This window comes from Dama dama, chromosome 23 (assembly GCF_033118175.1).
Source record: "Dama dama isolate Ldn47 chromosome 23, ASM3311817v1, whole genome shotgun sequence".
In the NCBI taxonomy this organism is placed as follows: Eukaryota; Metazoa; Chordata; class Mammalia; order Artiodactyla; family Cervidae; genus Dama; species Dama dama.
Window position 1 is genome coordinate 80,701,375 of NC_083703.1, and position 20,527 is coordinate 80,721,901.

The window sequence follows — 20,527 nt, forward strand, 5'->3', positions numbered from 1 at the left end:
GTCAGAGGCTCGCATAAACACATAAATAAGATAAATTTATTTTCATTATTCATATTTGGTGCTCTTCCCTTCCACTTATTTATGCTTTAAACAAGGGCTACAGTAAATATAACGATAAAAAAGTGCCTACAGCGGACGGGAAGATGATCCAGAAACCCTGATATACAGCAATACCTGTTTCTCCTTTCCAACCACTAACGAATCTTAACTGGAGCCGTGTTATGTTCCCATGTGAGTGATAAGCCATGATTTATTATGAAGTGTCATGAAACCGGATTGCCATCCAGTGAGACATGAGCTAGTGGAAAATATTTTCCCTGTTTCCCCACCTCGTTACTCAAAGATGCAGTGTCCCTTCACCAAGCCTAATTTAACCGACTTTTTGAGTCCTCCACTCATGGGCGATGGAAATTAGCCAAGGAGAGGCTGTCCGGTAAAGTCTGGTGCCCGAAGCCAGCGCCCTGGTCGAGCTGGTGCCAGGGCTGGTGACGAATTGCAAATTGGCCAGCCTCCAGAGAAGCCTGATCCCAAGAATCAACCCAACCCTCTGCCAGAGCAGCAAGAATATGAATGTGCTCAGGAAATGAACCCAAAGAGCAACACTGATGACTCTGCACCTCGTGTTAACCACACGTCCTGCCGTCCCACTTGGAACTCATGCCTCTGTCCTTCAAGACTTAAGCCAGTGGTGCAGATGAGCCAGCTGAGCCTAAAGGGCAGGCTTTTCCCAGATACGCTGGTGGTACCTGGGAAAAATGGTGACTGCCAGTTTGTTCTTCTGCCACTTAATAAATCTCATGGGAATGTGTCTAACAGCCCCCTCCCGCCTTTTTACATTTTATTTTTAAATATTTTTAGACTTAGTTGCAAAAATGGTGAGAGAGATGCTTCACCCAGCTTTTTGTAATGTTAACATCTTACCCAACCCTGATAGTTATCAAAGCCAGGAAATCAACTTTGGTTCAACCCTGTTCGCTCAACTGTAGACCTTATTTGAACATTACCTAAACTTCCTTTTATTGCTCCAAGATTTAATTTAAGGTTTCACATGGGATTTAGTTGTTATGTATCTTTTCCCCCATCTGTGAGAATCCTTCCATCTTTCCTTGTCTCTGAGGACATTAACGCTTTTGTCAAGTACTGGTTAGTAGTTTTGTAGATTCCTCTCGATTCGGGTTTGTCTGCTGTCATCTCATGGTTAGATGGGGGTTCTGCGTTTTTGGCAAGAATACCATGGAAAGGGGGTTCCCTCGTCAGTGCGTCATAGCAGGGCTCGCATGAATTAATGTGTGCCGCTCCTGGGGGTGTCCACATTAATTAACGAGCAAGGCAGTATGTGGCCATTCCCTTCACAATATGACATGTGCAGCTCCTATAGGCCGAAACTTTGTGGCGCTGGCCAAAATATCATGAAGTGAAACTTTCCATTCGGTATCCTGTTACACTAGCTATGTGACTTTGGACACAGCATTTAATGTTTCTCTGAATCATACTTTTCCCACCTGGATAAAGAAAATAACAGTCACCCTTTAAGATCAATGGGAAGATTAGTGATCAGATATGCAAAGTTGATGTGCCAGGAGGCTCTCAAAAGTAGAGCTCTCTAAAAACTATCTGGGCCAACTTGCACCCTGTATTGGCAACCCTCGAAAAAAATGATGCACGCAGCCATCACCCTTTGCAGAGCAGAAGCCTGGAGCTCGGGGATGTGGAGGGCCTGTCGTGTCCTTCCCCTCTGCCGGCCTCCGATGACACTTTCTCGTGGTCCTCCCCAGACTGCCTTTTTCATTTTTTTGGCTGTACTGGGTCTTGGTGGCACGGAGGCTCTTCAAACCTGCATTGTGGCATGTGGGATCTTAGTTACCGCATGTGGGATCTGACCAGGGATGGAACCCGGGCCCCCTGTATTGAGAGCTCAGAGTCTTAGCCCCTGGACCACCAGGGGAGGCCCCAGACGGCCTTTTTGGTATTAGTTACAGCCCCTAACCATTGGGCCATACCACAAGGCAAGACCTCACCACCTGGCAGTTAAATATATGGGTCCCCAGAGTTAGGAAGATCTCAGTTCAAATCCTAGCTGGGACCCTTCAGACAAGCCAACCCCATTCTCTCTGCCTCTGTCCTCCTCTCCAAAGGACCTAACTCACAGCGCTGTTGTCAGGGTTAAATAAAGAAATAGGTAAAAGCATATAGCAAGCACGCAATCATTACCTAATTAGCTATAATTCCCCGTTACTCATTCACCAGCTATTTACAAGGCGCCCGCTAGGTGCGGGCGCTGTTGAAAGCTCTGACAGCAGTCACTGGAGGAGGCAAGAAGCGTCCCGGCCTCGAACGAGAGGTGAGGCGGCTGGAAACAAGGAGACCAGAGGGGCCGTACCGCGGCTCTCAAGCAGGGTGTCCATTAGGTGAACTCTCCAGCTCTTCGCCTAGACAAACTTCTGTCCTTAGCCTAGCTGATCTCCCAACTTGAAATACTTCATCTTCGCATGGTACAGTCTTACTCCTGTCTCCAAGGCCTGACCCAGCTTTCCTCTATTTCGTTACTTGTTTCCTGACTCTTCCTCTTTCTTTTTAGCTCTACGGTCCTCAGAGCTCCACCAGATCTTTTTTTGAAGTGTTTTTTATTCTATTAATGCTGACTGCTAATTTATCTGCTGTGGCTGCTCTGGGCTGTCACGGCTGCCTGTGTGGGAGGCGGTGTGAGGGCCCCGGCTGCGGTGGCCTCTCCTGGCCCGGGCCCAGGCTCCAGGCACACAGGCTCAGTCGCTCAGCGGTGTGGGGGAATCTCAGTTCCCTGACCAGGTGGGGATGGAACCCATGTCCCCGGCATTGGCAGCCAGACTCTTAAACACTAGACCCCCAGGGAAGACCCTTGACTCTTTTTTATTTAGATGGGATGACTTCCTTGTGCTCCCTCCCATTAAAAAGTTCCCAGGGTCTTCTCCATGATGCTGTTACCTATGGGCGCATTCGTCACCACCCCCAGAAGCCTCCAGAGCAGTTTTCACTGCCCTTTGGTGACCCCGATTTACCATTTGGTTACATGGTCTACCATCTTCACCAGCTTATAAATGTGTTCCCCGCAAGCCAAAGCCAGTCTCCCTCACACGCTTGCTGAGACCCTCTTCTTGAGTCAGGGCCTGACACGAGTAGATATTCAAATGTTCATTGAACAAATACGTCAATAAACAGCCATGTCTCTCTTGACGAATCGTGATTCTTAGAAGGCGGTGACTGGGTCTCCTTTGATATCAGTTGCCATGAACTGAGACTTAACAATACTGGACGTATTTGCTCTACCAATGATTTTGCTTGAGCTTCTGACCTGGTCTCTCTTTCAGGGCTTCCATCTCACCCTCTTTAAGATACATTCCTCTACCCTTGGAGACCTTCTCAGTATATTGCAAGAGTTATGTGAAGATAAAGAGGAAGAACAAGAACACACATGAGGCACTTGGTTGCCTTGACAATGAAGTGCTTCAGACATCACAGAGATGGCTGCTTGTTGCCGGCAGCTACTCCCTGACTTTTCCTGAACTTATGCAAAACCCATCTGCCCTTCTCCTTTTATTGCTGATGACTTCGCAAGAAATTATTACTAATTTTACTGGAAAGGAGACTCTGAAGACCACATTTTTCTCTCTAGTACTCATGTGGGCTGCCCGGAAAAGAAAGCAAAAAGTGTCACATTGTGGCTTCAAATATTTATCCTTTCCCTACAGTGAGTGTTCTTTTCTTTCCCCTTTAACGTTATCTCCCGTCTGAGAAGCAAAAAAAAAAAAAGAAGAAGAAAACAATGAATCTTTCTTCACCAACCTTAAGTACACATCTTGGGAAACAGATTGGAAAATCTTTCTAGAAAAAATTGACTGAAATTCCAAACCAATAGACTGTATTGTTTATGTTACTCATGAAAAATTTTATGATGCTCTTCTAGATAAAGAACAGTCTCAGGTTTTTACACAGCATACTCAGAGAATGCGAGTTCGCTGGAAATGGTTCTTCTTGGGATGGAATGTAATTTTCTGAATTTCTGGTGCATAGCCATCTAGATCTAAAAGTTGACCAATTAAAACACCAAAAATGTGCAATAGAGAAGAAAGCATTCATGTTTTTATAAGCCATACGTTCCAGACATGTTTTGGAAATTGTGTCTATTTCGTACTCCATATACTAGATCAAAGTAAGAATTATTTTAATGAAAATGTCTGTAATAACCTCAGGGTGTTGGTACATCTTAGCTCTGTGCCCCAACCACAGTGGCTTTCTTTTAGTTCCTTGGCAAGTTAAACTTCTTTCTGCTTGAGGGCCAAATATTTGGGGGTTTCTCTAAGAATTCTCTTTTCTCAATTCTTTATCTGGCTGGCTTAGTTTTAACCAATTCTTCAGATCCTGGCATAAAAGACCCTCCTTATAGAAGTCTGTTGTAGGCCTTCCCTGGTGGCTCAGTGGTAAGGAATCCGCCTGCCAATGCGGGGGACACGGGTTCCATCCCTGATCCGGGAAGATCCCACATGCCTCGGGGCACCTAAGCCGTGGGCCACGACTCCTGAGCCTGCGCTCTGGAGCCCGAGCTCCGCAACAAGAGAGGCCCCTGCCGTGAGAAACCCAAGCGGCACAAGGAAGAGCAGGCCTGCCTGCCAGAAATACAGACGTTAATTAACTAACTTTTTAAAAATAGAAACAAATCCTATTGTAGCATCCTCTCTCTTCTCCAAGCTACGCTATACGCAGACTAAATTCTAGATCCACATGCTTTGCCCCGCACGGAGTTTGCCTCCACCGTAGTGCTCTCATCACTTGCATGAGAGCCTTGCCCAGACGTTTTCTTTCCCAGACCATGGAGATGGGGATCCTCCCAGTCTTGATCACCACGTAGGTCTGTGAGCACACAGTAGAAACCCCATAATTAATTGAGTAGATTCATTACAGGGTTGAATGAATGACTAAATGATTGGGCTTGCTAGTAGAGTCTGGGGAAACCGAGATGAGGAGAGCTTAGGAAGCAGGTCAGGCCTGATGATGGATAGACTTAGGTTTGCTCGAGGGAGTGTAGTCTGAAAAATAAAGATCCAAATTATGGCCAAGAAGAATAGCCAGGGTCATGACCAAAACAAGCACGGCTCATCAAGTGTGAAGAACAAAGGGAAGTTAATAGCCCCAGAGGAGTCATGCAGCGGGGAGGAGCAGCTTCAGATGCAGCTTGGCAGGGGGTCACGGGAAGCGGTTTAGGGCTTAAACTGCGCCAAGTCTGAGGGATTCTGAGTCCCTGCTTTATGTGACTCAGGGGTCAGACTTACATCCCAACGGACAGTCTGAGCTCTCACGTCAAACTTGACTAGTTTTGTGACCTTGAGCCACTTACTCATCTCTCTGAGCCTCAATAGCTTCACCTGTAAAATGGGGGTGTTAACCGCTGCTTCTTCAACAGTCCCCCGTCTGTATAAGAGAATGGTATGTATGTGAAGGTTCTTGAAAGTTCTTCTACTCAGGTCTTCCATGAAGCTTCCACTCAGCCTTGCGTCCTGTCTTTCCTTTGTGTTTTGCTCAAGGTGTGGGTTGTGTTAGCATGTGCTTCATCTATCCTCTACAGACCAGAAGCTTCTTGGAGGAGGAAACGCGTTACTCACATAATTCTGTTAGACCCCTGGTGGCATGCAGGTAGAATGGGGGACAGAAAGCCAACTCTTTGGAGGTCCCAGGCAAGAATGAAGACTGTGGAATTATCACTCAGTTCCAGGGCTACATACGATCTTTCCCCAGGAGGTTAGCTGACATCACAAAAGAAACACTTGCTGTGTGTTGAATGAATAGATGAATGAGTGAATGAATGAATTTGCCATTCGTTATGCGTGGCAATAAAGAAAAAGAAATTTAACTTTGTCTTCGAGATTTCTGAATGCCTCTGCCAACAACTAAATCTCTTCCAGGGAGGGCAGATGGCGGCCTGTACAATGAACAATTTAATCTTTAGAAAATGGAACAACTTTGCCAGCAAACTCCATTTTTCTCCACGAACACATTGTCAATAACATGTGCTCTCAAATATGTGGTGAAATTGATGACTGGGCCCTGATTTATGGAAACAACAGCAAATTAAATGATTTCTTAGCTCGGGGTCCTCTGGACCAGCCGTGAGTATTTTTCCCCTGCGCTCTAGTAATAGAAGAGGGCTAATTAAAATGGCTTGCTGGCCGATTGTGTGTGTGAAGTGAAGAAAGGAGACTGTCCAGTGCATCTTAATTTAAAACCAGGAGGGGAGAAGCCACTTATGTGATAATGAAGATTAACTTAGGCTGGCACTGGGGCTCCCTCCTCACATAAAGGCAGATATTGAGGGAATCCTGCATACAAACACGTTGGGGACCACTTATTTAGTGCCTTTTAAGAAATTCTCTTGGTCCTGGGTAGACTTGAGGCTTTGGAGGTGGATGAGAAGAGACCAGGGTTGGAGGAGGGAAGCTCAGAGAAATGGAACTCTCTAGACAGAGAGCACGTTCGATGTCCCAGACTATTTCTGAATCGCAGCCTGGTTCAGGAGTCCCTGTCCTAAAACTCCTCCTTCTCGAAGGATGATTCTAAACTCATATTTGGATCAAGAAGTTTTTTGAGAATCTGATGAGAGCTACAGATCCTCTCTCCAGAAAAAATAAACAAGTGTGTGTTTACAAATGCATACACACACATACACAGAAATTCAAAATTTGCTTATGGTATCATGTCTCTTCTTTGCCATAAACTTGAACAACTTGTGTAACAATTTCTATGCAAAATTCCAGGCATCTCCAGCCTTCCTATAATGCTCATCCAAGGTTAAGAATCTCTTGATTTAAAAAGCCTGTGGTTTCTTTGTTGTTGTTTAGTTGCTCAGTCGTGTGTGACTCTTTTGTAACCCCACAGACTGTAGCCCTCCAGGCTCCTCTGTATGTGGGATTTTCCAGGCAAGAGTACTGGAGTGGGTTGCTATTCCCTTCTCCAGGGGATCTTCCCGACCCAGGGGTGGGATCCCAATCTCCTATGCTGCAGGCAGATTCTTTACCACTGAGCCACCAGGGAAGCCCTAACTTTGGTTTTTGCCCGTCTGGGCTGCCTTTATTCTGTTCCCTTCCACGGCCCAAGCCCCTTCCCACGCTTGGGGATTTTTACTACGGATGCTTCACGGGACAGGTCAGCCTCCAGGTCCCCGTGGCTCGCCCTCTCTCATCTTTCAGGTCTTAAGTCAAAGGTCAGCTCTCAAGCGACCTCCCGGGCCCTTCTTAACAACAGTCGCACCTACCCCACTCACTTTTCCATCACCTGCTTACCTTCGCCACAGCACCGACCTGCTGAGGTCTCCCACCTGCGGCAACAAAATGCCACAGACCTGCTGTGACAGCAGAAGTGTGTCTCCTCACTGTTCCTAGACGAGATGTCCAAACCCAGGCGCGGCAGGCAGCTCTCCCCGAGGCGTCTCTCCTTGGCTTGCAGACGACCGCCCCCTCCTGCCTCCTCACTCGATCTTACCTCCGAGTGCGCACCCAGGGCCTCGTTACCTCCTAAGAACACCAGTCAGCTTGCATAGGGCCCGCCCTAATGGCCTCAGCTTACCTGAATACCCATTTTCCAGACCCCAGCTCCGAATCTAGCCACATCCCACCTACCAGGGGTAGGTCATCACCATGAATTTTGAGGGCACACGGTACCATCCGTCAGACTGGCTTCCACGTTGCTTGTCAGTAAAGCTTTTGTCATGATTCCTGTAACACCAGCGTCATTATCTGACCACTGCCCTGCCCCTGGCTCAGAGGGAGCAGCTGGTCGCTATGGAAACCCTCCACATGAGCTTCTCATCAACGTGCCTTCCACAGAAGAGGAGAGGTCCACGCCACACTTTGTTTATAGCTCTGCTTGGAAGGAGTGAAAGTTTTCTAGTAACTTTTGTAAGGAAGACATTTAAAATACATAGCATTGCTCCTCAACAGCTGATCCGGGGGCGGAGGAAAGCCTTGAATTCCTCTGAGAAAGCAAGCCTGGTTCTGTGTGTTCTCAGAGCACAAACTGGATTCAAGAAGGAAGGGTCCCCTGGCAGGGCTGACAAGTAGGAAAGGAAGGGGCGCAAAGCCTGGCGCCTCTTACACCGCCGTGACCAGCCGCTGCACGTTCCTCTGGGTCCACTGACCCTCTGTGAGGGGTACCATTCATCGTACGGCTTCGTTTTCCGGTGGGGGCGGTGGGGGGGCTCTCTGAACCAACCCCCCCCCCCCGCAGCCTCAGAGCACCTGGCCAAAGGTGAATCCTCATTATCCGATCATAGCGACTGTTGGTAATACTGAGGAGCAAAGTAATGAACAAACCCCAGGAAACTGACGGTCTCATGAATTCTTCCCTCCTAAGGAAGTTTGGTCACTCGGTCTTGTAACTGGACCATTTGAGTGGGGACTGGTCAATAAGGGTCGTCGACTTTAGAAACACTGGTGCTTCCCGCTGTTTGGGGTTTGCTTTGCTTCGTATCTGCACGTGTTGTGAGGGATTTAATCTAAGTAGAAATGCAGGTTTCCGAGTGGGCGAGGGGCGAGGGGGAGGAGGGAGAGAGACGAGAGTGAGGGCGGCTGTAGTAGAATTCTGCAGTCAGGTGGTGTATCCCGGCCCTGCAGGAACGGTTCACCGATAAACGGCAGCAATGGACGGATCAGTCAGTCATACATTAGAGCAGAAGTTCTCAGCCGCAGCGGCACAGTAGAATCCCCTGGGGAACTTTTTAAAGCCCCAGCTCCCAGCCCATACCCCAGGCCAGCGGAGGCAGAATCCGGCAGATTCTGGGGATCCCTGGGGCCCGGGCACTGGTGTTGACAGGCTCCCAGGCAGGCCCCGTGGCTCGGGGCCAGCGCGGAGAACTCACTCAGAGGCCTGGGTGCAGCCAGATAACTCAAGGGGGGCCACGTGTTGGCTGGTTGTGAACTTGGATGACCTGCTGAGCAGCTCTGAGCCTGGACCACCTGTCTCGAGGACTGACTTGGAACAGATGTCGCTGGTTAAACACTTGGGTTCCAGATCGGGAACATACGGAGTTGGGACTTCCCTGGTGGTCTGGGAGCTAAGCCCCCATGCTTAGCTCAAGGGTCCTGGGTTCAATCCCGGGTCGGGGAACGAGATCCCACATGCCGCAACTGAAAGTTCGCATGCTGCAACTAAGACCAAATAAAGAAATACGAATTTAAAAAAAAGAAAGAACATGCTGGGCTGATAAATACCAGGTGTTTCTCACCATCACCCACCCAGTGGACATGAAAGTGGGACCTCCGTGTCACCGTCTGGCGGAGGCAGGGAGGCCCCCCGGGGTCATTGAGCCTCACGTCTGTGACTCCACAGAGGCTCAAGCAGCGGACAGGCATGAAGAGGAGGCCCCCGTTTCCTTATGGAGCGAAACCCCAGGGGCCAGACCTGGACTGGCGCTTCGGAGGCTCGTGAATAAGGCAGCCCTACCCTTGCCCTCCTAGACCCTCAAGGCTGGTGGGCGAGGCCAGCGTGAAACCGCATTCACACAAACCAACATGTTATTCACGACGAGTGGAGGGCAAGAGTGGAAGTCTGGGGACCTAGTCTAGCTTCTGAGAGAAGGAAAGGTCCTTCTCAGGACGTGATATTTAAGCCCGTAGGTGAGTGTGCCCCAGGAATTACCCAGGCAGAGGCATAAGAGGCAGCCTCCCGCCCAGGAGACTGCGGGGGTGGGGGCGGGGACGGGGGGTGGGGGCGGAGGGCGGCAAAGCCTGTGAGGAGGGATGGAGCCTGACATTTCTGAGCGGGCTCCATCTAAACGGTAAATGACTGAATAAAAGAGCATCCTTTTTGTTGTTCTTAGAGCATCTCCAGCCACTCAGATGTACTTTGCAGGACACGGGTGGAGTCAGATGAGAGACTAGATTTGAAGTCCAGACAAATCTTAATTTTGTTCCAGATTCACTAGGAAATATTTGTGTGGGCGGGGGGGTAGGCGTTCAATTTAACCTCCTGAAGTTCTGCTTCTTCATTTGTAAACAGGAAATAATCACTCCTATCTTCCTAATCTGTTGTGAGGATTGGTAGCTATTGGTTGCAATCAAAGCAGTAAAGGGTAATGGGTTATCATTATGAAACAGTGTGGCCTTTTGGTGACAGAAAAACCTGGTTCAAATCCCAGGTCTGCCATTTCCCAGGCCTGCGGTCTTGATCCTGTTACTTAAATCTCTGTCCCTCAGTTTTCTGACCTCTGAAAAGGAGGTTCATAAGAGCTACCTTTGGAGATTATTTTAAGAATTAAAGAAAACAATTGAAGTCAAGCTTCAGACAAAGGGCTTCCCAGGTGGTAATAAAGAATCCATCTGCTAATGCAGGAGAAGCAAGAGACCTGGGTTCCATCCCTGGGTTGGGAAGATCCCCTGGAGGAGGAAATGGCAACCCACTCCAGCGTTCTTGCCTGGAGAATCCCACGGACAGAGGAGCCTGGTGGGCTACAGTCCATGGGGTCGCAAAGAGTCAGACACGACTGAGCACACGAGGTTTAGACCAAGAGTGGGTATGAATGAAATAATCGTTCCAGGAAAGGAGACTTCTTCAAATATGGGAGAGTTTGCCTTAATTTTTATCTACACGTGGTTTCCAATCCACTCACCTCCTTGCCCAGTATAGACTCATCACAAACAGTGCCGCCATGGGCTTAGATAACACCTAACCACTGCGGTAAAAACTATTCCAACGTTCATTTTCCATACTTGGAGGGCAAACCGGTCTTCCTAACATGCAGACAACTCACATTTAGGCAGCAGTGAAGTCCCCTAGCTGTGTCCCCGCAGTGACTCTCATCTGGTTGGAAGTTAGTTGTAATAAATAACGTTCGGCTCTGCGCTCCCACTTAGAGAAGATGGGTTCCATTGTGAATCATGTCTCCGGCGGTGTGGACTTTAAGCTGTCCAGGTTGTTGATGGTGGTGTTTGCCAGCATCTAGACCTCTTTGAAACAATTTAAGTACCCTTTTGGAGTATATGAATGTGGCTCAATAAAAATGGGTACAGAAAAATTGCTTCCTTTCTCTCCTGTATGACCGTGCACCAAAAGCAGCCATACATGAGAATTATCGAATGTTAAATACATAATTGCCAAACACGAAATTATAATTAACACTGAAACCACCAGGGGTATTTTCCCTTTCCATTGTCAGGATTTTCTCCTGATCTTTGCCACCCTTTTAATTTATCTCTTGTAAGGATGATAACCATCAGATGGGTTTTCAGTCCTTATCATTTTTCAGGATATAGCTTTACTGAGCAATGTGTCTTTAGAAGAGTCTAGTTAGTTCCACTGACAGCAGTAAGTACTGGCTGGAGAGCAGGCTTTGACGTCATACAGACCTGAGTCCAAATGCTGCTCTGCTGCTTACTACCTGACCTTGATGTTCTTACCCAGTCCAAGCCTCTGTTTTCTCATTAATAAACAGGGACAATGAGATCCATAGTCAGGGATTAATGTAAAAGGGCGTCCCTGGTGGCTCGGTGGTAAAGAATCCACCTACCAATGCGGGAGATGCAGGTTCGATCCCTGGGTCGGGAGGACCCCCTGGAGCAGGAAATGGCACGCACTGCAGTATCCTTGCCTGGGAAATCCCATGGACAGAGGGGCCTGGCGGGCTACAGTCCACGGGGTCGCGAAGAGTCAGACACGACTGAGCAACTAAACAACATCGTTGTTAAGTGCACAACTTATAATGAGCACTTAGTAAAATGGCAAGTGTTATGCCTGCGTTCTACTCTCATCTTCTTAATATCCACATCAAGTGTTTTGAAATGCTATTTTATCCTTTTTTTATAAAAGGGGGAAACTTTTCTTAGCTTCACACCTGAATTGACAACTGATTTCAACATATGTTTAATGCCTGAACTAAAGAGCCTCTCTCTACTTAGTTTCTGAAGTTTCCAGTAGAAAGGAATAATCCATTTTCCAAGATCCAATGATTACTTACTTTCAACACATAAGCAGAATTTTACACACGTATTTTTTTATTTATTCTACACATTATTCAATAGCACTTTTAAGATACCATATTGTATGCAATGCAATAAAATCATAAAAGAAAATCATTTTTTTTAAGTCTACATTTTACTGAGCACTTACTGTAAGCCAGGAATCATTTGTAAAAGATACTCTTTTCATCCTGATTTTGCAGATATGGAAACTTAAGTAGAAAAAAAGTCATTTCCCCTAATGTCACCCAAGTAATAAATGGAAATGTCAAACAATTAACAAAAATGGCAAAGGAAAATGGAGAGACATTATGAAGAGAAGCTAATGGATATAGACTGGTCCCTTCAGAGGTTGTCCAAATGGTTGGTTGGGCCACAAAACTGACTCTGAACTCCCTAGCAGTGAAAGCAAAAATGAAAGCTTGATCCACTCTGAGACTGGCCTTTTCCATAAATAAAATTTATACCAGGATTTAAGAATAAGCCACACTTTTCCTGATACCTACTGTCTAGAATAAATTCCTTACATGATTTTGTGATAGAGTGCAAAAAAGATAATAGGAGGTTCCCATAATTTTGTTATTGTTGTTCAGTCACTAAGTTGTGTCTGACTTTTTGTGACCCCATGGACTGTAGCACACCAGGCTTTCCTGTCCTTCACTATCTTTTGGAGTTTGCTTAGACTCATGTCCATTCAGTTGGTGCTGCCATCCAGTCATCTCATAATGAACCAAATATTTAAAACTGAAACCATTTCTTTCTGTTAAAAAAAAAATTCAACCATTCCTTTCTGCAAAAAATGTGTTTTGCTTAACACTGGGCTCCATCTCTTTTTAATAATTATTCAATCCAAGCTTTGTCAAAGCATCATACTGTGAAGAAATTCATGTTAAAAAGCATGTTGGGGGGAGGGAGAGGAGCCCGCCTCTCTCTGCCTTATCATTTTTATTTAGACTGACGTACCTTTGGTTATAATTAGGGATAACTGTACGGCAGTTAAGACTTCATAATCCCATCATTAGTTGTCAAGAGATTTTCAGAGGGCAAACCCTCATGCCATTTCTTTTATTTCCGCTTCTTAACTACTTGGGTAGCCTGAAGTTGAGGCGTGTGCTTTAAGGAAAAGCTTTTCTGCTGCCATGGAAATCTTCCAAGCTGACACACAGCCAAGGGCCGGATGACGCCCGGTGACAGGGCCCCCGCCACCCCGGAGGGCCCCGCGTCCCCTCGCCTGACGTCTCTGCTGTTGTTGGTCTCCTAGATGTCACCTTGTTTCTGCCAATTTCCTTAACAGCCATCTTGCACACCATGGTGAGGATATTTCAAACCATTCCAAGGGCTGCCCATTAAGTAGACCAAAAGGGAACTTGTTTTTAAAAATTATTTCTAATTTTCCCATTCCATTAGACACTGGAGGTTGGTGGTACAGGATAGAGGTCGGTCGACTTAGATGTTTGCTCTGGCACTGATTTAAAAAAAAAAAAAAAAAAAAAGCATGGAAATGTCTCCCCCAGCTTTAAGGCTACGGACAGTTGACAGCCAGGTTTGTGTCATGAAGCATACACCATGCATTCTAGACACACGGTTGATTTATCACAAGTTGTGCTTTAAAAGAGGAAGTTCAAAAGGTGAGATTTTCTAGTGTGTCGACTATGACCTGCATGTTGTCTGCGTTTAGATGTCCCACGGAGGAGACTACCATGATCAGTAATAGTATCATGATCAATAATAGCATTGCCTCCTCTTCTTCAAGGATCTAATCAAGCCCCTTAAACAAACAAATTTTTTCAAAAAGTGTTGTCTCATGGGCACAGAGTCAACATCAGGAATGGTTAGTTTCTTGGTTAAAAATAAAGGCTCTGAGATACAAAACATACATATTTCTATTGAATATTGGAATAGCCAATTCCACTGATTACCATGTCACCTTGCAAAAGTGACGGTGATGATTTAAACCAGTCTTTTTCCTCTGTAATACTGGATACCCCATTGGGTAATTAAAATAGTTAATGAAAATAATACATAAGTGGTGGGCCTAAAATTAACAGTCACAACCAACTCAGCAGTAAAGAATCTGCCTGCCAATGAGAGAGATGGGGGAGAACGTGGGTTCAACCCCTGGGTCAGGAAGGTCCCTGGAGAAGGAAATGGCAACCACTCCAGATTTCCCTTGCCTGGGAAATCCCATGGACCACGGAGCCTGGCGAGGTACAGTTCATGGGGTCGAAAAAGGGTCAGACACAACTGATGACTAAATAACATAGAAAGTCATTCTCACCATTCAGAAACTCAGACACTTCCTTGTATCTCTAGTTTCTTTTGTGACCTCCCTTTCCCAGCAACCACTCTGGGTCTCTGTTTCCCATGGCTGGAAAACTGCATGGAAGAAAGAAATTAATTAAAGGCAAGACCACATCAAGATGGTATTTTTAAAATATTACCCACCTACTCACATGAAGCTGTGTATAAAATGTGTTCAATACATTTGAGCAATTATTTTATTCATTCAAAGTCTTGAAATTGGTCCACCAAAGTTTAAGGGTTTCTGCGCACAGTTTTCTCTTAGGAAAAATTAGGTGAAGCACTAATGATGAAATTCATCAATGTAGGTAAGCCAATTTGGATTTTCAAATTGTAAAATCAATTTGAAAAAAAAATATTAACTGCAGATTTCTCCCTGGATTACACAGTTAAAATCACTTGTCTCCATTTCTACCTGGCCTCCTTGTCAGTGTTTTTTAAGAAAACATTTCACATATCTTCAGCATTTATATCTCAGTCTCTTCTTTTTCATTTTCAACCAAATAGTTTCAAGAAGCCCTGAGTTAGGAGTCAGGTGTCCTAACCCCATCATTTAATCCCCATGGGAGCAAATTATTTAAACTCTTTATCTTTGTGGCTACTAATATTTAGCCTATATATTTCAGCGGAGAATATATATATATGACTGTGCTTTGAAAAATGTAAACTGCTTCAAAATGGGGCTTCCCAGGTGGTGCAATGGTAAAAGAATTTGCCTGCAATGCAGGAGACCCAAGAGACAAGGGTTTGATCCCTGGGCCAGGAAGACCCCGTAGAGAAAGAAATTGCAAGCCAATCCAGTATTTTTGCCTGGAAAACCCCATGGACAAAGGAGCCTGTTGAGCTACAGTCCACAGGGTCCCAAAGAGTCAGACACAGCTAAGCAACTAAGCACACACACAAACTGCTTTAAAATGGCAGAATAAGTTATTCTTTGACATTGAAAGCACCAAAGAGGTGGCAAATCCTCTTGATGTCCATTTATGTTTTCTTAAAAACTAATTTTTAAGTCAGTTCTCTTTTTTTTCTTTACATGGTCCCTTTCATAGAATTCGAGAAGAAGGGTTCCACGTAAATCTGTATTTTTTTCTTTCGTATTGTTTTAGTATAAATATTTTAAAATTTCTTTTTCGTGTTTGAAGAGATAAGACTTCAAATTATTACCTCTCAAAATTCATTCACTAAACAAATATTATCAAGTACTTACCATGTGCAGGACATCGGGTAACATGCTTGAGACACCGACGTATGCAATGCACACAGCCCCCACCTTCCTAGGGTTTATAAGGCAGAGTGGGAGGTGGACACATATATGCAAACTAAAATTTACATATATGATGATGTCGGTAGTCGACATGGTCCCAGAAGGACAACATAAAAGGTAGAATATTATAACAAAGAAACCGCACCAAGTTCAGTGGGGAGGAGGAAACTTCTCTGAGGAAATGACATTTAAACGAAGACTTCAAGGATGAGAAGGTGCTAGCCAAACAAAGAATAAGAAGACAGCATTCTCGGTGGAGGGAAGGACGTGCGGAAAGACAGGGAGGTCCGTTTCATACACCGTCAGAAGGCCAGAGTTGCGGCTTCCCTGGTGATTCAGAGCTAAAGAATCCGCCTGCCAATTCAGGAGACACAGATTCCATCCCTGATCCGGGAAGATCCCACAGGCCTCGGAGCAAGCAAGCTCCCGCATCGCGCTGCAGAGCCCGGACACAGCTGCTGAGCCCACGTCCCGCAGCCGCTGAAGCCGAGCGAGCGCCCTGGAGCCCGGATCCCCGGCGGGAAAGACACCGCGGTCAGAGCCCGTGCCCGCAAGGCTCAGAGCAGAGGGCGGCCCCGCGCGCCGCAGCTGGAGAAAGCCCACGCAGCAACGAGGACCAGCACAGCCGAAAATAAACACACAGACAATGAAATTACTGACAAATGAAAGGCCAGTGCTCTCGGGACACCGCTAAGGCGTGCAGACCCAGGTGAGGCTGGAGAGCTGGCAGGACAGATCAGGCCGGAAGTCTTAGACAAACGGGGCTTTTTTCCTGCGTGCGCAGAGGACCGGAAGGCCCGCGAGCTGGGCGGATCGGGGAGGGACCGCCTCATCCACTGCCAGTTTTCACAAGCTCGCTGTACCTGCTGGTGGGAGATGAGCCACGGGACACAGTGGACAGAAGCCGCCAGTGAGGGGGCCCCCAGCCATCAGGGGGACGCGGGGTGAAGACGGACACCGACTTTGGCGAGGGAGGTTATGACGAGGTGCCAAGCACGACCCCGCTGTCCCGCAGGAACAGCTGAGCAGTCTGAGGTTCCATTTCCCACGAAGAGAGAAGTGGGAGAGGAAACGCGACCGCGGTGGGACAAACGGACCTTTCGGGCACCTGTGAGTTATTCACGCAGAGACGTCCAGACGCCAGTGGTGCAGTGGCTTGAGGTTCTAAGCTCAAAGGATAGAATTGTTTTCCACGGGTCAGACGTTCCGAATCAGTGATAACGTTGTCCCCCTCCAAAGGGACATTTGGCAAAGTCTAGAGGTATCTGGGGTTGTCACAACTCGAGCGTGAGTGGGAATGAGACCGAAACCCGGTGGGTAGGGGCCAGCGATGCTGCTAAAAGGCCTGCCATGCCCAGGACAGTCCCCCCACAAGGAACTGTCTGGCCCCGAACGTAAGCAGTAGCAAAGAGGAGCGATGCCAGCCTACGGAGGCTTCAAAAGTGGTGAAGACGAAGGTCACTACTCCCTTGGGAGACTCTGTCCCACCCACTGCAAGATGTCTGGCGTTCTTGGTCCCGAACCGCGAGGCGCTAGTGGCGCCCCATGAGGGCAGCCGTCCCCAAACACCCTCTTCGGACAAGAACGCAGCTCTGAGGACAGGGGGCTTCCCTGGAGGCTCTGATGGGAAAGCATCCGCCTGCAAGGCGGCAGACCTGGGTGCAGTCCCCGGGTCGGGAAGATCCCCTGGAGGAGGCCATGGCAACCCACTCCAGTGTTCCTGTCTGGAGAATCCCCATGGACAGAGGAGCCTGGCGGGCTGCAGTTGGACGCTACTGATCGACTAAGCACAGTCCAGAGTAGAGAAGAAAGAAGGCAGGAGGCCCCCAGCAAGGGCGCAGAGAGAAGGAGAGCCAGCCAGAGTGCCTTGCTTGGGGGGGGGGGGGGGGGGGGGGGGGGCAGGATTCTAGCGTGGCCAAATTAAAGTACAGTGTATGTGATTCTACACACCCGTTGATGGTTCTGTATTAATACAAAAATAATTGCATCTTTTCGCCTGGCTCTCCTTCACAAACTCTGCTTAATGAACACTGCCAATGACTTTTTCGATATGTAATTACAATTTTTATTTATTTATGGTTTATTTTTATAGTATTAGCTGAACATATTAAGGCAAAAAACTCATGCAGCAGCAAAACTTGGCCTCAACTACCATTTGAAATGGAGGAGGAAATGGCAACCCACTCCAGGGTTCTTGCCCGGAGAACTCCATGGGCAGAGGAGCCTGGCGGGCTACAGTCCATGGGGTCGCAAAGAGCCAGACACAACTGAGGCGACTTAGCACACAAGCATCCTTTGAAAGGCAACCGAGAGTATGTGCTTCTTTGTTCTTCACTCATTCTACACAATCTTTTCTGAACAGCAAAAAAAAGTAACAACACACATTCTCATCCCCTTTCTCTTCGTTTTCTAGTTTTAATTTTCTGCCAGGTCTCATCTTTAGACCTAGAGGGAAAAAGAGGTTTCTCTTCTTTTAAGATAGGAAATTCTTTTTAAAAGAAAAAGAGTATCTTGTTCCAAAGCGGCCCACGATTCAGGCCTCCTTTTTGTCATTCTCTTATAGTATAAAAAACTGACCTCCTGAAAGAATTCACCTCTTCCATCAGTTGTGGTGGGATATGAGATCTCTCAGATAGAAATAGCATCATAGTCAGGTTTTAATAGAAGACACTCATATCTGGAATTTAACTGAATAACTGTACAGACACTCTTGGGGAAATGGCTGTAAATTATTAATAACGCTAGTGTTTCACATTTTAAGACATTACCAACCGATCACAGGCAAGATAAGAGGCAGGGTTTAAGAGACCAGAAAAATCTGAATCTGGATACCCTTTCTCCTACTACCAACCAGGTAGCTGCAGGTCAGCGGTTTCACCTCTCTAAATCCCCATTTCCTAGGCTGGAAAGCGTAGACATTAGTATCTCCTGCATTGCAGCATCATGAAGTTGACACGAGGTAAGGCATGGATCTCGGAGGGGTAGCATAGACTAGACATGCAGAAAAATGTCAAGTTATCGTGACGGCAGGATCCTTTCATGCTGAGGCCCCCAAAGTCAAGAAACCTGAGCAGAGAGTTACAGAAAGTCAATAATGAGGTCAGGACTGAGATCTTAGAAACTAAACACCTTCATTTGTTTCCACACAAGAGTCTGTCATGAAAGTGTTTTCCAGAAAATGACACTCACGTACACTTATGACTGTTTTACAGGGAAGGGAAGGGTTATCAGACGAACATGGGAAGCCCTAGGTTAAAGAAAGGTATATTATGTTGGATTGGGTTGGGCTTTAATTGCAGGACTTCTCAGCGCCTTTCATATGATGTGTACTGTGAATTCCCAAGAAGGCGACTGTAAAAAAATCTTTTTTTTTTTTTCCTTTCTCCCTGCTCCCCTTCCCAGAACAAATTTTGACCTAAGAGAAATCCAACCAGAGAAGTTTGGGGGTTGATCAAATCTGGAGCTGCTTCAAGGAAGTGATAGTTGAAATAAGGTTCTCTAAGACTGGTATCACATCACCATCAAGGTCAGGGAGGAGAAACCACGGACCACAGACAGACTGTGTGTGAAACCTCCTCCTTGCCCAGACGTCCTGTCTACGATGTAAGGCGTTCCCTCTTTAGGAAAGCCAGGTTTAACTCTTCTTTTTCCTTCTTCTCTTTTCCTCTCTCTACCCCTGCCTTCTCCTTACCGTACCTACTGTAGAGCGCGTGGTGTTCCCAGGAGCTCAGTCGTGTTTGACTCTTTGAGACCCCACGGACTCAGGCTCCTCTGTCCATGGAATTTTCCAGGCAAGACTACTGGAGTGGGCTGCCACTTCCTACTCCAAGGGATCTTCCTGACCCAGGGATTGAAGCTGCGTCTCTTGTGTCTCCTGCATTGGCAGGCGGATTCTTCACCACTAGCACCGCCTGGGAAGCCCCATGCTGTTGCAGTTTCTAGCCTCTACTTTCTTTTTCTTTGACTCATCTCTCCTCCTCCAACCATGTGACCATCCTCCTTCACGTTTCCAGACCTGCCGGGGAGCGGGTGGGTTCCAGACCAAAGACTGCTGGGACCCTTCGTATCTGCAATGCAAACAGTGACAGAGGGAAATGATTCCTTCCCCTGACAGTGGTGCCTGAGTGAGCATGGAAGCTTCTGAATGGGACTGCCTCCGTTTAAAGCCGCCCACTACTTTTTATTAGTTGTGGGACTTCAGACAAGTCACTAACCTCTTTGAGGCTTTTCCGCTCTCATTTTTAAAACAAAGTTGTTTGAAGGGTTAGTGGTAGTGGATGTAGCATCTGGCATCTGGTAGGTATATGATACTGGTTGCTAGTATTGCAGTCCTATGATTTCTTACCAAGGAATCTTTTATAAAGTCTATTATGATTACTTCTCACTCAGTTTCTCTGCACACATCAAATGCCATTCAATTTTCAACTTGTCTTTGTTGTTCTACTACGAACTTGGATATTTTCCTTTTCCAAAAGACAAATTAAATATACGTCCTCGGTGTTTTTTCCTCATTAAAATGAGCACAACCACTAAATAACGCGTAACCAAGGAATGCTGCCCAGATTGAACTGATGGGAATTATATGCACTCCTACAGCCATCAGATAGCACACATCTGGAAAAAAATTCAGCCCATTAAGTACTTTAAAGCACTTTCCCACCACGAAAAATGTGGCTGTCTTTTGACTCGGAAACGTAAGTCTATTAAGGTATCTGAACATATTGAATGGTTTTAGACACAAAGATGTTCATCACAGTTAATATTGTTGAATAAAACTGGAAGCGAATTAAATGTCCAACATCACAAGAATGGTTTAGTAAACTTTGATGATATAGGTGACAGAATTCATCCCACTGTTCACAGTGATGTTTCCTAGTGAAAGGATAGAGAGGAAAACATTACACAATGGGCACTGGCAACCATGTAAACCTAACAAAAGTGTGTGGGAAAAGGAGACACTACAGGCGGTACTGCAGAAAGTAAATAG

At 46.5% G+C, this 20,527-nt stretch overlaps 1 protein-coding gene and 1 long non-coding RNA gene across 3 annotated transcripts in view; one reads left to right on the top strand and one right to left on the bottom strand.

The window, feature by feature from the left end:
* TSHZ2 (teashirt zinc finger homeobox 2) overlaps nucleotides 1-20,527 on the top strand; it is a 480,973-nt gene that overhangs the window by 451,707 nt on the left and 8,739 nt on the right. The window lies entirely within an intron of this gene.
* On the bottom strand, nucleotides 8,821-15,509 carry LOC133044601 (uncharacterized). Its single transcript, XR_009689999.1, has 3 exons — nucleotides 15,484-15,509; nucleotides 14,254-14,351; nucleotides 8,821-9,170 (listed from the first exon to the last, which is right to left on the bottom strand). It is a non-coding gene; the product is annotated as an uncharacterized LOC133044601 (long non-coding RNA).